Below are 15,230 nucleotides of genomic sequence, written 5' to 3' on the forward strand. Positions count from 1 at the left end.
TACTGTCCTTGTATTATTCTCTGATCAGAGTGCAGGGCTCCAACCCTCTCACAGATGGGCACCCTAAGTCATTAGAAAGGCAGGAAAAATAACAATGTCTTTTTTACAAACTCAATACTGTTGAAAGAGCAATCCAATGGCTATATTCTAAAAAATTGGCCAATGACAACATTTTGGCTTAAGAAATATCCATATCTTATCACTCAAACATTAGTTATAAAATAATAGGTATAAAAAAGTGTATAATTAAGACTAAACTATAATTTGCATGACAAGTTAATAATGGCTCAAGATGTGCTTCCCAGGAGGCTCAGTGGTAAAGAATCCAGCTGTCAATGCAGGAGACATGGGTGCAATCCCTTGGTCAGGAAGATCCCCTGAGAAGGAAATGACAATTCGCTTCAGTATGCTTGCCTGGGAAATCCCAAGGACAGAGGCGCCTGGCAGGCTGCAGTCCATGGTGTCACAAAGAGGCACAATTCAGCAACTAAAACAAGAGGATGTTAGTGATGCATTCCAAGTATGCATTCCAGGGAAATAATCAGACATGAAAAACTTATGATTTGCCACTTAAATAACTTAGGATATGTGAACATCACAGTCAACTAAATATATACATGTATAAATATTTATTTATAATACATAAACCCACACATATATTTGAAGTTACAGAGCAAAGATGAAAGGAAACATATTGAATTATTCACAAAATTTTTTATTCATTAAAATCTGTGTATTCTGACTGCTTTTACACAAGATTTCAATACTAGTACTCCCAGAGAAGCCAATGGAGCAAGTATAGTATAGTGAATAAAATATTATAGAAGCCCACTATATATGTCTGTGAAATGATGATATATTTTCTGGTTGCCACTGATGTTGCAAAGTATTGCTAAAAAGAAACTTAAGTCTTGAGGAAAATTTGTGTTGTTAGTGATTTACTTTTAATTTGTAGGCAAACAAAAATTTTAGGATACTTGGCCAGCCTTGCTCCATAGACAAGAAATCTATGGAATTATCAATAACTTTAATCTCCATGAAGGACAAATAACATGTAAGGAAGCTAAGGATAAGTTTTGTGTTGACCTGTTGTAAGGAGAAGATGGAAACGGGGATTTTGTTCCTTGGCAGTGAGAAGCATACATGTATAAATGTTTGTATTCATTACATATGTATGGCCAAATCATCATAATTATATAAATTATAATTTGTATTTAAGATCATTTATATCTTGTAAAAATAAAATCATCACATTTCTTAAATGTGATTTCATGAAATTGCTCTGAAACCTCAAAATATGTAATAATTTTTGTCTCCATAGTGCATACTTCTTACCAGTAGGTGGTGATATTCTGAAAGTTCCATTCAATTTTTAAATTATGTATATTTATTGTTCTTTACAGTGTTTATATAAAAAAGCAAAAACAAATAAATGAATAACAAATAAAAATATCTATTTTAGTGTAATGAATATAGACTTTAGCACAATGACACAGAATTTCTTTATTGCTTATGAAGCTCCCATACATCCTACAGTCAAGTAACAGAAAGAGATGAAAAATGTCTGATCTTCAGTTGAACTATTACAGGAAATAAATGCATAATGCCTATAATATTAACACAAAGTCAAGAGGTAAATGTAAAAGGATGTAAATTAGAGATACAAAATAAATTCCCCAAAAGAAGAAAAGAGGTAAAATTACAAGACAATTTTCACTGGAAATTAGGAAGTGGGAATGGGGGACTCTTTGATAATAAAGAAAAAAGGAAGTAATATAGCTTATAGTATAGGTTTCCTCCTCTCGCTCAAATAAGCCATATAGTTTTATTTCCCTTTTGTGAGCTGCTCAACAGTAGCATCACCTTGCTCTTGAATTTACATAAAGAAACAAATCTTAAAAAATTGGGAAAAATAGTTTATGAATCTGCCCTAAGTGTCATCATGATTTTGTAACAAGAAAATATTCAGGTGATAAATTTTAGTTAACTATATATGAGTTAATATGAAGAAATGAATTATGTGAAGAAATAATAGATGAAATGAAGGAATAAAGAAATTTTCAAATGTATGACTGATGCTCATTATGTGCAAATATCTGAAAGAGCTGGACCTCAAACACTATATGATGTTTCTCCAAATTCATGTTTACCTGGAGTAGGCTATTTATTATCTTAAATATACTCTTAATGACTAACCCTAAACTTGATGTGGTTTAGGGAAAGGATAATTAATTTAATTGTTCTGCGGCAACTACTAGAGAACCAATCTTTTACTGAATTACAGATCTGTTACGATAATTTTGCTACACTTTATATGGGAGCCAGTTAATAAGCCAAATGGCCCAATTAGTCTAACAGAATGGAATCTTGTTGTGTGGGTAGAGCAGAAGTGTTTTCTTTCTCTTGAGCTTGTCATAAACAAGAAAACAGGTGGCTTTGATCAGTACTAGTGACCACCTTAAGAGGTTGAGAGAGGTTGGAAGCTTGTTTAGGTTTAAACTATTGACGGCAGAATGGAGAGACTGAAAGAGTAGGTCCTTAATGACATAATACAAGAGGGAGATTTTTCAAACCGGAACTGCCTATATATGCAGGCCAATACATATTCTTTTTGTTTAGGTCACTATGAATTGGTGTCCATGTAATCGGGCTTCCCTGGAATTGGATATGCCCATTCCTAAACTAGTCAGTGTCAACAGGAGAATGCAATTTACTGGCTGGCTTATGTCTGAGTTTCTAACACTGACAGCAATCTCAATTCCCACACTGAATAAACACAGCATCTAATTTCAACTGCCTACTGTTCACACCCAATATTTACCATCTCAATAATGAGTCAATATCTTTTAATATGTTTTTGTTTAGAAAAGGACTTTCTTTTGAGGGATTTTGTTCTCGATATAAAGTTTCAGCCTGAACATATTCTTTTATGATATTTGTTGTTCAATCTCTCAGTCATGTCTGACTCCTTGCAATGCCGTGGACTACAGCAGGCAAGGCTTCCCTGTCCTTCACTAAATCCCTGAGCTTGCTCAAACTCATGTCCATTGAGTTAGTCATGCCATCCAACCATCTCATCCTCTGTCGTCCCCTTCTTCTACTTTCAATCTTTCCCAGAATCTTTTATAATGAGTCAGTTCTTCACATCAGGTGGGCTAAGTATTGGAGCTTCAGCTTCAGCATCAGTCCTTCCAATGAATATTCAGGACTGATTTTCTCTAGGGTTGACTGGTTGGATCTCCTTGCAGTCCAAGGGACTCTCAAGAGTCTTCTCCAGTACCACAGTTTGAAGGCATCAATTCTTTGGCACTCAGCTTTATGGTCCAGCTCTCACAACCATACATGACTATTGGAAAAACCATAGCTTTGACTATATGAGCCTTCACTGGCAAAATAATGTTTCTGCATTTTAATATGCTGTCTAGGTTTTTCATAGCTTTCCAAGGAACAAGTGTCCTTTAATTTTATGGCTATTAAATATAGATAAAAGCAACATCTAACTTCATGAAAAGACAAAGAAAATATTTAACTTTCAAAATAGCAGTTATTTAATTCAACTCCACACATACGTCCTGTATTAGTATACAAATTTTCCCCCAAATATTTAGCTATTATCCTTTCTAGTTAAACTTTCTTCTGCATTACCCTAAACTGCATCCAATAATGTTAGTCACTAAGAGTGTGTTTAAGATAATAAACAGCCTACTCTGAGTAAATATGAGATTGGAGGGCCATCATTCTGAGTTCTAGCTGGTTTAGACATCTACACTTGATAGGCACTGGTCATATTTTTTTTTTACGTCCTTTTTATTCCTTCATTGTATCTACTATTTCATATAATATTTCCTCATAAGTAGTTAACCAAGATTTCTCACCCAAATATTTCCTTATTACACAGTCACAATCACTATTTTTATTTTTCCCATATATTTTAGGTTATTTCTTTATGCAAATTTAAAAGCAAGATGATACTAATGTTGAGCACTTTAAAACAGGAAAAGAATTATATGGATTGAGAAAGAGGAGGAAATCTATACTACAGGTTAAATTACTTCCTTCTTTCTTCATATTATTAAATAATTCCCAAATAACTCCCACTTACTAATCGCCAGTGAGAATCATCTTGAATTTTTTACCTCTTTTTTTTCTTTTTGGAAATGTATTTTGTATTTCTAATTTATCATGCGTTTACATTGTTCATTAACATTATGCATTTATTTTCATAATGGTTCAATTGAGGATCAGACATTTTTCATTTATTTCTATTACTTGACTGTAGGATGTATGCGAGCTTCATAAGCAATAAGGAAATTCTCCACATCATTCTGCTAAAATCTGTATCTCTCATTGGTACTTTACAAAGGGAACATTTGGCTTTATCACCATTCAGCATGAAGAACTCTATTAGATATTTGTTTTTAAAGGTAACAGGGTAGCCTGGTACTGACTGTGTGGTATTTTGTCAGAGGTCCATGGTCTAGTTTTCCGTGACTCTTGTAGAAATTTGTCCAGGTCCATTCAATCATTAAATCTGTAATATATGCACTTTTTCTTTCAGCTGAAGCTCCAAAGCTGACAACAAAAAGAATAATTCTTCCCAATTTTAAAAGCAGCTTCAGAGAAGCTTTGTGGAACTTGCTAAATGATGGCCCCAAATAAACAGACATCTAAGCCCATCAACCATACAAGGGTATATAAGAGATAGTGAGGAGAATGATTCAAGGATGACAAAGACAACAGATTTTTGGAGAGAATTTTCAGAGGGCCAGACAATCTTCCAGTCCTATCGGGTGATTTCCTAAGGAAAAATGTGTTTCCTACCTACTTTGAAACCAATGGGAAAGATTCAACCCAAACACTTGGAGAACTTGATCTGGGATTTCTAGAGTTCATGGCATGCTGGAACAAGTGTCTCATTCTCAGTTAGAGATGTGCTAACACTAAAAATACATCAGTATCTTGATAGACAGGTGTGGGAAGCACCTATGTATTCCCTGTAGGGCGCAATGACCCAGGGAGGTCCCAAAATAGTGAGACATGAATTGTTTTCAGAAGGACCAAGCAGAAAAATTTGAAATGTTCTGTGATATAGAAAATAAAGGGGAGTCTAATTAAATCATTAGGAAGAAATGACCTTTCTATTCTCTGCATAGTTATGCCATTCGTAAATACATGGATTCATTTACTGTATTTTGAGTTTGACATTTAGGGATCCCATTTCATATTTAAATTAGTTTCTTGAAATGCATGAACAGTTGAAAATTCAAATCTATGGAGAAAAGTATATTCAGTGAGGTCTAGTTGCCATCCAATCTCTTATGGCCTATTCCTACATTCAGATAGATAGATAATAAATAGAGGTATAGATAATAGATCTTTAAGTAGGTCTCTCTCTATATGTATATTAATAAGCACACATTTATATTATATATGTCATATGTATATATATATACACACACACACATATACATCCGTACAATACACACATGCACTTGCAGAGAGACAAACAGGGAGAGAAGGAGATTTTATAGATACATAGCACTCCACTGTGTAGATATATAATAGTTTATTGAGCAATTGCTGATTCATAGATATTTGATTATTTACAGGTATTTTTTTTTTCCTTTGCAAATAGTAGCTGGACTTAATACCCAGAGAAGGAAGTGGATGAGTCAGGGAACTAGTCAACTAGTCTGGTCAAAGCCTTACAATGTGTAAGGCTTTGAAGGCCATAGTAAGAATTTTGAACTTTATTCTAAGGACGCCCACAGTCATTGAAAGTTTCAAGCTGAGGACTGACATACTGTGCTATTTGTTTTTATCTGGACCATGTGAACTGAAGAGAGGCCCAGGAAGACTACTGCGTGAATTGCAAAGATAGCTCTCTGTTAGAAAGATCATTTCCATTTATGAAATAACGCATTTGCTTACCCCAAAGCCTGCAATTATAAATAATTTCCTAGGAAAGCAGGTTGGCATAGTCAACTAGAGTTTGCAAGATACTTAAAAATAGGTTTCCATGATTAAGATTTAAGTTTGCATTTATTGGCCGCAGTGCATACGTATTTATTTAACATTTCAGAGTATATGTAAAAATCCCACACAGATGATAAATTAAGAAAATGCAGAGTAATTTCAATATGTGCACAGACTGAAATCTGAAAGAGCTTCATGTTCAATGAGAGTCCTGAAGGTCATTTAGTTTTTCAGAATCTGCGAAACTTTTCCAAAACCATGCCATTAGCCCTCCTGTGGTATTACACATTACAGCTAATAACACAGTTATGGCTCATGTAGTTAAACAGTGAGATTGCTTTTTTCTCCCAGAAGGTCTTCATTTTAGACATATAGTCATCTTCATTGAACAGTTGTATGGATTCATTTGCAGCAGCCAGAATAAAATTTTCAAGATAAGTTCTCTCACTAAATGCCAGATTTTCTGTCAATTAACCAAACCACTGAATCTCATTAGGTTCTAACATATTTTAAAAGACTATTTTTTAAAACTTTGTGTTTCCAAGCAAAGATTCAGGTTATTTTTTTTTATTTTTAGTTTTTTATTTTTTAAATTTTAAAATCTTTAATTCTTACATGCATTCCCAAACATGAACCCCCCTCCCACCTCCCTCCCCATAACATCTTTCTGGGTCATCCCCATGCACCAGCCCCAAGCATGCTGCATCCTGCGTCAGACATAGACTGGCGATTCAATTCACATGATAGTATACATGTTAGAATGTCATTCTCCCAAATCATCCCACCCTCTCCCTCTCCCTCTGAGTCCAAAAGTCCGTTATACACATCTGTGTCTCTTTCCCTGTCTTGCATACAGGGTCGTCATTGCCATCTTCCTAAATTCCATATATATGTGTTAGTATACTGTATTGGTGTTTTTCTTTCTGGCTTACTTCACTCTGTATAATCGGCTCCAGTTTCATCCATCTCATCAGAACTGATTCAAATGAATTCTTTTTAACGGCTGAGTAATACTCCATTGTGTATATGTACCAAAGCTTTCTTATCCATTCATCTGCTGATGGACATCTAGGTTGTTTCCATGTCCTGGCTATTATAAACAGTGCTGCGATGAACATTGGGGTACATGTGTCTCTTTCAATTCTGGTTTCCTCGGTGTGTATGCCCAGAAGTGGGATTGCTGGGTCATAAGGTAGTTCTATTTGCAATTTTTAAGGAATCTCCACACTGTTCTCCATAGTGGCTGTACTAGTTTGCATTCCCACCAACAGTGTAGGAGGGTTCCCTTTTCTCCACACCCTCTCCAGCATTTCTTGCTTGCAGATTTTTGGATCGCAGCCATTCTGACTGGTGTGAAGTGGTACCTCATTGTGGTTTTGATTTGCATTTCTCTAATAATGAGTGATGTTGAGCATCTTTTCATGTGTTTGTTAGCCATCCGTATGTCTTCTTTGGAGAAATGTCTATTTAGTTCTTTGGCCCATTTTTTGATTGGGTCGTTTATTTTTCTGGAGTTGAGCTGCAGAAGTTGCTTGTATATTTTTGAGATTAGTTGTTTGTCAGTTGCTTCATTTGCTATTATTTTCTCCCATTCAGAAGGCTGTCCTTTCACCTTGCTTATATTTTCCTTTGTTGTGCAGAAGCTTTTAATTTTAATTAGATCCCATTTGTTTATTTTTGCTTTTATTTCCAGCATTCTGGGAGGTGGATCATAGAGGATCCTGCTATTTTTTATTATTCTTACTCAAATGGCTTAAAGAACAATCTACAAAGGATTTTCTTTTGTTTGTTTTCCTTGTGTTCTCATTTGTTTTGCTATCTTTTGCCTTGTAAAATGTGTAACCTCTTTAAAAATCAAAACAGTTACAGTTTAATACTCTTGCTGCAAATAAATCTTATGAGATTCTTGGTAATTGAAGTAAAACTTTATACTATAGAGGGGGAGGAGGAAGAAGAAAAGGAATATATTTGAACCCTTACCGTATGCCAGATGTTGTATTAAATCACTGTACTAAGGGATTTTAATAATTATATTTTATCCTTAACACAACTCTGTGATGGGTATCAGTATCACTATTTTAAAGATGTGAAAACAAAGTTTTTAACAGGTTAAGGAACTTGCCCAAGAATCACATATCTATTTACAAATGATAATATGAACCCAGGTTTGCTGACTCTAGAGAGGAAGTTTCAAACCAGCAGCCTGTGGCAGTATTTAGTATCCAGGTATAACTTCTGTTGTATAACATAAAAACAAATGAATTTCCAATACTAAAAAGTTGGGATTATTATTTTTAAGTGCGTTTCTACCTTCTCCTAAACATCAGAATATTGGCAACTTCAAGCCCTGCTCCTCCCTGGCCACAAAGAGCTGGAGCTAAATACTGACATCACTTGAACTGAGAAAGTACTCCTTACTTCCCCTGCCAGCCCCTGTGACACTGAAGCTGAGGCTTCCTTTCTTCTGCTCATCCTGTGGGCACTGTGCTAGTCTTACTCAACCCACCTCACTCATCACTGTCCCTACCATGCCCCTGGTGTACTTTCATCTGTCTCTTGCTCTAATGTCAGTGCGTGCATGCTAGATAGCTTTCAGTCATGTCTGACTCTTTGAGACCCTATGGACTGTAGCCCACCAGGCTCTTCTGTCCATGGGATTCTCCAGGCAAGAATACTGGAGTTGCTGGCCATTTTCTGCTCCAAGGGATCTTCCTGACCTAGGGATCGAACACATGTGTCTTATGTCTCCTGCATTGGGAGGCAGGTTATTTATGACTAGTACCACCTAATGTCAGTGCTCTTAGAAAACTCTGTGCTGCCAATACTTTCACCTATTCTCCCTTCTCTGAAGATAACAATCAAAATAATGCCAATAGCCAAACATGTATCTGGAGCTGAACAAAAAAATTATAAGGTAAGCAGTTATTTTTGCTGCTGTCATACATATGCATGTGTGCTAAGTTGCTTTAGTCATGTCTGACTCTCTGCAACCCTATGAACTGTAGCCCACCAGGCTCCTCTGTCCATGGGATTCTCCAGGCATGAATACTAAAGCGGGTTGCCATTTCCTTCTCCATGGCACCTTGCCAATCCAGGGATCGAACCCAAGTTTCTTACATCTCCTATATAGGCAAGCAGGTTCTTTACCACTTGTGCCAACTGGGAAGCTGTCATACATGCTTATGAACAATAGCAGATATGGTGTTGCTAAAAAAAAAAAAAAGTCCTTTTTGTTTAACTTTACTTCTTTGAGTTACTGGAACATTTTCATTTGGGATATTAAAAGGGTTCAATTCAAAAAAGACATCTAGGCCAAAGGGTACAAGTCTTGGCAATTTTAACTGTTCCTGTTGCACCCTGAAGGGAGAGCATTATGTTGTAGCACATGGAAAAGCTACAACATCTGAATCCTAGGGTCATCTGAATCCTGCACTGTTTGTTGCCTTCTTATCCTCTAAGACTCCAGTAAAGCTTTGTCTTCAGGACACTCATTTCCAGAATCCATTTGACAGGCTTTGTTGCCCACAACACTTGTACCTGTACTAGGGGATATTTGTTGTTATTTAGTCACTGAGTCATATACAAATCTTTGCAACCCTGTTGATTGTAGCCTGCATGACTCCTCTCTTCATCAGAATTTCCAAGCAAGAATTCTTTAGTGGGTTACCACTTCCTTATCCTGGATATCCAGGATATCATCGCAACCTATGGACTGAAACTGTATCTCCTGCACTGGCAAGGGGATTCTTTACCACTGAGCCACTGCATGAGTCCCAATATAGGAGGGTTCTATATGAGCAGCTGAAGGAGGAAGAAAAAGCCAAAACTTGAATTTTTAGTGTGTTAGCTTTGTATGTCAATTGAAAATGGACAGTGACTGTGTTGCAGCTATATTCATAGGTGGCCTGGAAAGATATTTTGGATGAAAAGCTTCTCAGGAGGTAGATATCTCATCCATATTGTTTGAGAAGTGGCCAAAAGTGAGACTATATATAGATGCCTTGGCAGTAGCCAACTGGTTGAATTTCTGATCAGGACACTGGAAAGAACCAAAGTTCAGAAATAAGAAGTTATGGGGTGTCAGGGAATGTTCCGCTTTAAGGGATCCAATATGTTGTTTTCTTCTTTTGTGTGCTGTTTCTCAAGGACTCTCTGTTCCTTAAAAACAGGAACAAGTTTTTAAAAACTCTCTGTTCTCAAAAACAGTTCCTGGAAACCAGGAAGGAGCAGAGCTGCACACAGTTCTCAGGACTGAGATCATGGGAAAGAGCACCTGCTTGGATTCCCTTCAGTGACTCCCTTCAGTGACCTTTTAGGACTATCCATTTTGTTGCAACTGGTGGAATTTCATTCTTTTTAATGGCTGAGTAATCATTTTATTGAAGACATATAAGCATGCATTTCTGCAAATAAAGTACCCTTGTTTCCCTCAAGACTTGGGTCCCTTGCATCCTTCTCATCAACTCCAGTCCCCAGGTCTACGAAGACCGTGACAATGGGGCAGGGTATATGTCTGGCCAGTGCATATACTTTGTAGCAATTTTAATGCCCACCAAAAAAAAAAAAAAAAAGTGCACCATTGAAAAAGGCCTGGAAAATCAGAACACAAAATTACCTGACCAACTGACATTATCAAATCTCATCATAAGCAACTTCAGATCTAGCATGAAGGGTACATTAAAGGATTACCTGCAAAGCACTAGTTAGTTCTACACAAAGGTAGAGAGGCTTCCCTAGTGGCTCAGTGATAAAGAATCTACCTGCCAGTATAGGAGATGAGAGTTTGATCCCTGGATCAGAAAAATTCCAGAGGAGATGGCAACTCACTCCAGTATTCTTGCTTGTGAATTCCCATGGACAGAGGAGCTTGGCGGGCTATAATCCATGGGGTCACAAAGGGTCAGTCACAGGAACAAAAGTAGGTAAGAATGACCATATATACCAACACTCCCATTGACCCAATGGGGATTTTGTGATCCCCATCCTGAAACTCTGAGCTGTGCAGAAACAGAGCTCCTAAAAGCCAAAAGAATATACTATTATCAAAGTAATCAGAAAAAATGCCATTATATCAAAATGCCACCAAGGCACCTCGCCCACCAGGATTTCTCGTGTCCAGAGACAAGCCAGCGGACAAAAACAGAAATCGCCATGCTAACAAAAGTAACTGGCTCTGAGTGGCAGGAAATGATAGGGCTGGTTTTACATACTGGGGGCAATGAAGAACACATGAGAAACCAAAGTTATCTATTTGGGTACCTCCTGGTACTCCCTTGCTCCGCTGAACAGGTACATACAGCAACTCAGGCCTGATAAGGGTACACTCATCAAGCCTTTAGATTCTCAGGAATGAAGATTTGGGTCACACCACCATGTAGGTAACCAAGATATGCTGATGTGATAGCTAAAAGCAAGGGACCTTTAGAAAGGATTTTGTGGATGGAAAAAGATGGGTACCAATGAGATCAACCATAGTGACCAAGGCAACTATAGTTCATCCTGTATATTGCTCTTCAGAGTTTGTCCCCATGAAGACAGATCCATGGGAACCATTGGGGAGCTCCTCCCAAGTAAGTGTACAGAAGTAAATCTGTGTGGACCAAGTGGTAGACTGAAGCAGCAATGAAAATCAGCCACTCAGATCTTTTGCTGAAGAAAGCATAATTGATTGGTGGCCGAAGCTGTTGAATTTGGAATCCACCAATATGACTGTGCTGAGGCCACACTTCCTACATGCTGCTGCTGCTGCTGCTAAGTTGCTTCAGTTGTGTCTGACTCTGTGCAACCCCATAGACGGCGGCCCACCAGGCTCCCCCATCCCTCGGATTCTCCAGGCAAGAACACCGGAGTAGAGTGCCATTGCCTTCTCTGCTTCCCACATGCTGCTTACAGCCAAAGATTGAACACAGAAGGGACTCCTTTGAAGGGAAACTACCTCCCACTGGCTTAGCTGAAACTCTTCAAACTGCAGTGTGAGACCCTCCTTCCTTTCTTCTCCCCTTCACAGGACTCAATAGAGAACAGAACTACAATAGAGACAGAAGCAGCTCCCCACCTTCTCCAGTCCCCTCTCACTTGTCCCTCACAGACATTTCCTTCCATATATTTCTTGCTCATCTCACTCCATCTTGCTGTTTGACTCTTAGATGACCCAAACTAACACAGAGCTTTTTTTTTTTTTTTCCTTTCTTTCTGGCTGCATTGGGTCTTTGCTGCTGCACATGGGCTTTCTCTAGTTGTGGCCAGCAGGGGCTACTATTTGCAGTGCATGGGCTGCTCATTGCAACGGCTTCTCTTGTTATGGAACTAGAGCTCCAAGGTGCATGGGGTTTCGCAAGTTGTGGCTCACGGGCTCTAGAACAGGCTCAGTAGTTGTGGCCCATGAAATTACTTGCTTCGGAGCATGTGGCATCTTCCCAGAGCAGAGATTAAACCCAAGAAGTGGCAGGCAGATTCTTATCCACTGTACCTCCAGGGAAGTCCCATAGAAGCATTATTAATAAGTACATCAAGAATAAAAGACTATATTAAATAAGTCACTACCAATAATGTCAACCATGATCTTCATTAGCTCTCCTGGATGTAATCATAAGAATTCTATGAATATGTTCAGGAACAGAAGCTGAGTACTGTACCTCACAGCAATTCTAGAGCTCAATATGGACGATCTACTTCAATTTTCCTGAAGCCAAAGTCAAGATTAAACTTTTGTGATGAGGAACTGCCCTCAGCCACTCTTTTTGAATGCTAAATCAATCTGGAGATTACCTTTTTCTGTAGACTTGAGAGTACTTAATTAATTTGACCTAAAATTGTAAGGCAAAACTGTAACTACTGATATCAGTACTTATATGCAAAATCAATACTACAGGAGTGTTGTTTTGATGACAACTAATATTGTCTGAATCATAAGTAACACTGATCTGCTTTAAACACTGCCTAGGTTGTTGAAAGTTAAGGTAAAAAGAAAGACATCTATAACCACACAGTTCTGAAGGAGATATACTTTTTAAGCTCAATCTAGGTTATAGTAGTTTTAGATTCAAAGAAAGCTTCCAAATTTAAAAACTCATTTAACTGTGTAAGTGAGGAACTTCCATATAACCTTCAATTGAAAGGGAATAATCTGAAATGTAAAGACATACTAAAAGGCAAAGTATCCAGAAAAGAATCTAGCAGAATTCTGTAAATGCTTTTCATATGTTCATGGATTAATTTGGCAGAACTTTTCTCTGTGAAAAGACATTTTCAAAGATGAAATAATAAAATCCCATTACAAGTCAGCACTGACAAATGAACACATCCAGTTGATTCTGATACTAGGAAACACTGACTTGGAACCAATTAGTGATTATTATTCCTAAAGAAGATTTTCATTTCTCTCATTAATACACCTGTATTACCAAAAATTGTCTTCAATTATTATCTTTTGAGTGTCAGCAATAAGATTTGTGGAATCTTGATTTCTCACTTGTTATTTAATGACCTCTGTAATAGTCTCAATTTTACTTCTTGGCCTGCAAAGCCTACTAAAGTGTTTATTATCTGATCCTTTCTAGCGGAGGATAGCAGTATAAAAGATTCAAAACCAAAAACCTGTGTATATATGTGTGTATATGTACACATTTCCCCTCTGTCTTGAGCCTCTGCCCCATCCCCCCAATCCTACTCCATACTTAGGACAGATATGCAATGCTATATGGCAGAAACCAACACAGCATTGTAAAGCAATTATCCTCCATTTTTTTTTAACAGAAATTGAGATAGACCCTAAGGAAATAGAAAACAAAACAAAAAACTGAGAAACCATATGCAAAGTCTTGATTGCTTTTTCCTGTATTTTGATACCAATTCAGATCAGTTCAGTTAAGTCATTCAGTTGTGTCCAACTCTTTTGCAACCCCATGGATTGCAGCATGCCAGCCCTCCTTGTCAATCACCAAATTCCAGAGTTTACTAGAACTTGTGTTCATTGAATCAGTGATGTGATCCAACCATCTCATCCTATGTCATCGCTTCTCCTCCTGCCTTCAATTTTTCCCAGAAACAGGGTCTTTTCCAATGAGTCAGTTCTTTGCATCAGGTGGCCAGAGTATTGGAGTTTCAATTTTAGCATCAGTCCTTCCAAAGAGCACCCAGGACTGATTTCCTTTAGGATGGACAGGTTGAGTATCCTTGCAGTACAAGGGACTCTCAAGAGTCTTCTCCAACACCACAGTTCAAAAGCATCTATTCTTCGGTGCTCAGCTTTCTTCACAGTCCAACTATCACATCCATACATGACTACTGGAAAAACCATAGCCTTGACTAGATGGACCTTTGTTGGCAAAGTAATGTCCCTGCTTTTGAATATGCTGTCAAGGTTGGTCATAACTTTCCTTCCAAGGACTAAGTGTCTTTTAATTTCATGGCTGCAATCACCATCTGCCGTGATTTTGGAGCCCCCCAAAATAAAGTCTGATGCTGTTTCCACTGTTTCCCCATCTATTTCCCATGAAGTGATGGGACCAGATGCCATGATCTTCGTTTTCTGAATGTTGAGCTTTAAGCCAACTTTTTCACTCTCCTCTTTCACTTTCATCAAGTGGCTTTTTAGTTCCCCTTCACTTTCTGCCATATGGGTGGTGTCATCTGCCTATCTGAGGTTATTGATATTTCTCCTGGCAATCTTGATTCCAGCTTGTGCTTTTTCCAGCCCAGCGTTTCTGATGATGTATTCTGCTTATAAGTTAAACAAGCAGGGTGACAAAATATAGCCTTGACGTACTCCTTTTCCTATTTGGAAGCAGTCGGTTGCCGGGAGCCAGCGTGAGGAACTCCACCCGAGGCAAAGGTCATGAGGAAGGAGCTTCAGCATATGCAAAGGCAGGATTGAGCCTCAGGAGACCCCCTGTTCTCGAGCATCTACCCCCAAAACCAGAGTCTGCCTACTTTACTGCTTTATACTCTCACCTACACCTCTGACTTTATGGGGGGCTGTCCCCCATCACCTCTCTTGGAGAAGGAGTTAACTTACAGCTCCAGCTAATAAAAATTCCTGGGCGTGACAAGAGTGTTTCAACTTACAAACTCCTCTGAAGGTTCTCTAGCCTGCCTGAACAGGTTCATCTGACCACATGTGATTGTTCACAGCCTCCCAACCATGAGAGGCATGAGATGCTTTAAACTTTCTAAATACAGATTCTGAGTGGGTTGATTAGAAATTATATTGGTGAAGGATTTTCATTTATTGGGCCAGTGTTTGCTGCTAAGTC

The sequence above is a fragment of the Ovis aries genome, chromosome 1 (assembly GCF_016772045.2).
Source record: "Ovis aries strain OAR_USU_Benz2616 breed Rambouillet chromosome 1, ARS-UI_Ramb_v3.0, whole genome shotgun sequence".
Taxonomy (NCBI): domain Eukaryota; kingdom Metazoa; phylum Chordata; class Mammalia; order Artiodactyla; family Bovidae; genus Ovis; species Ovis aries.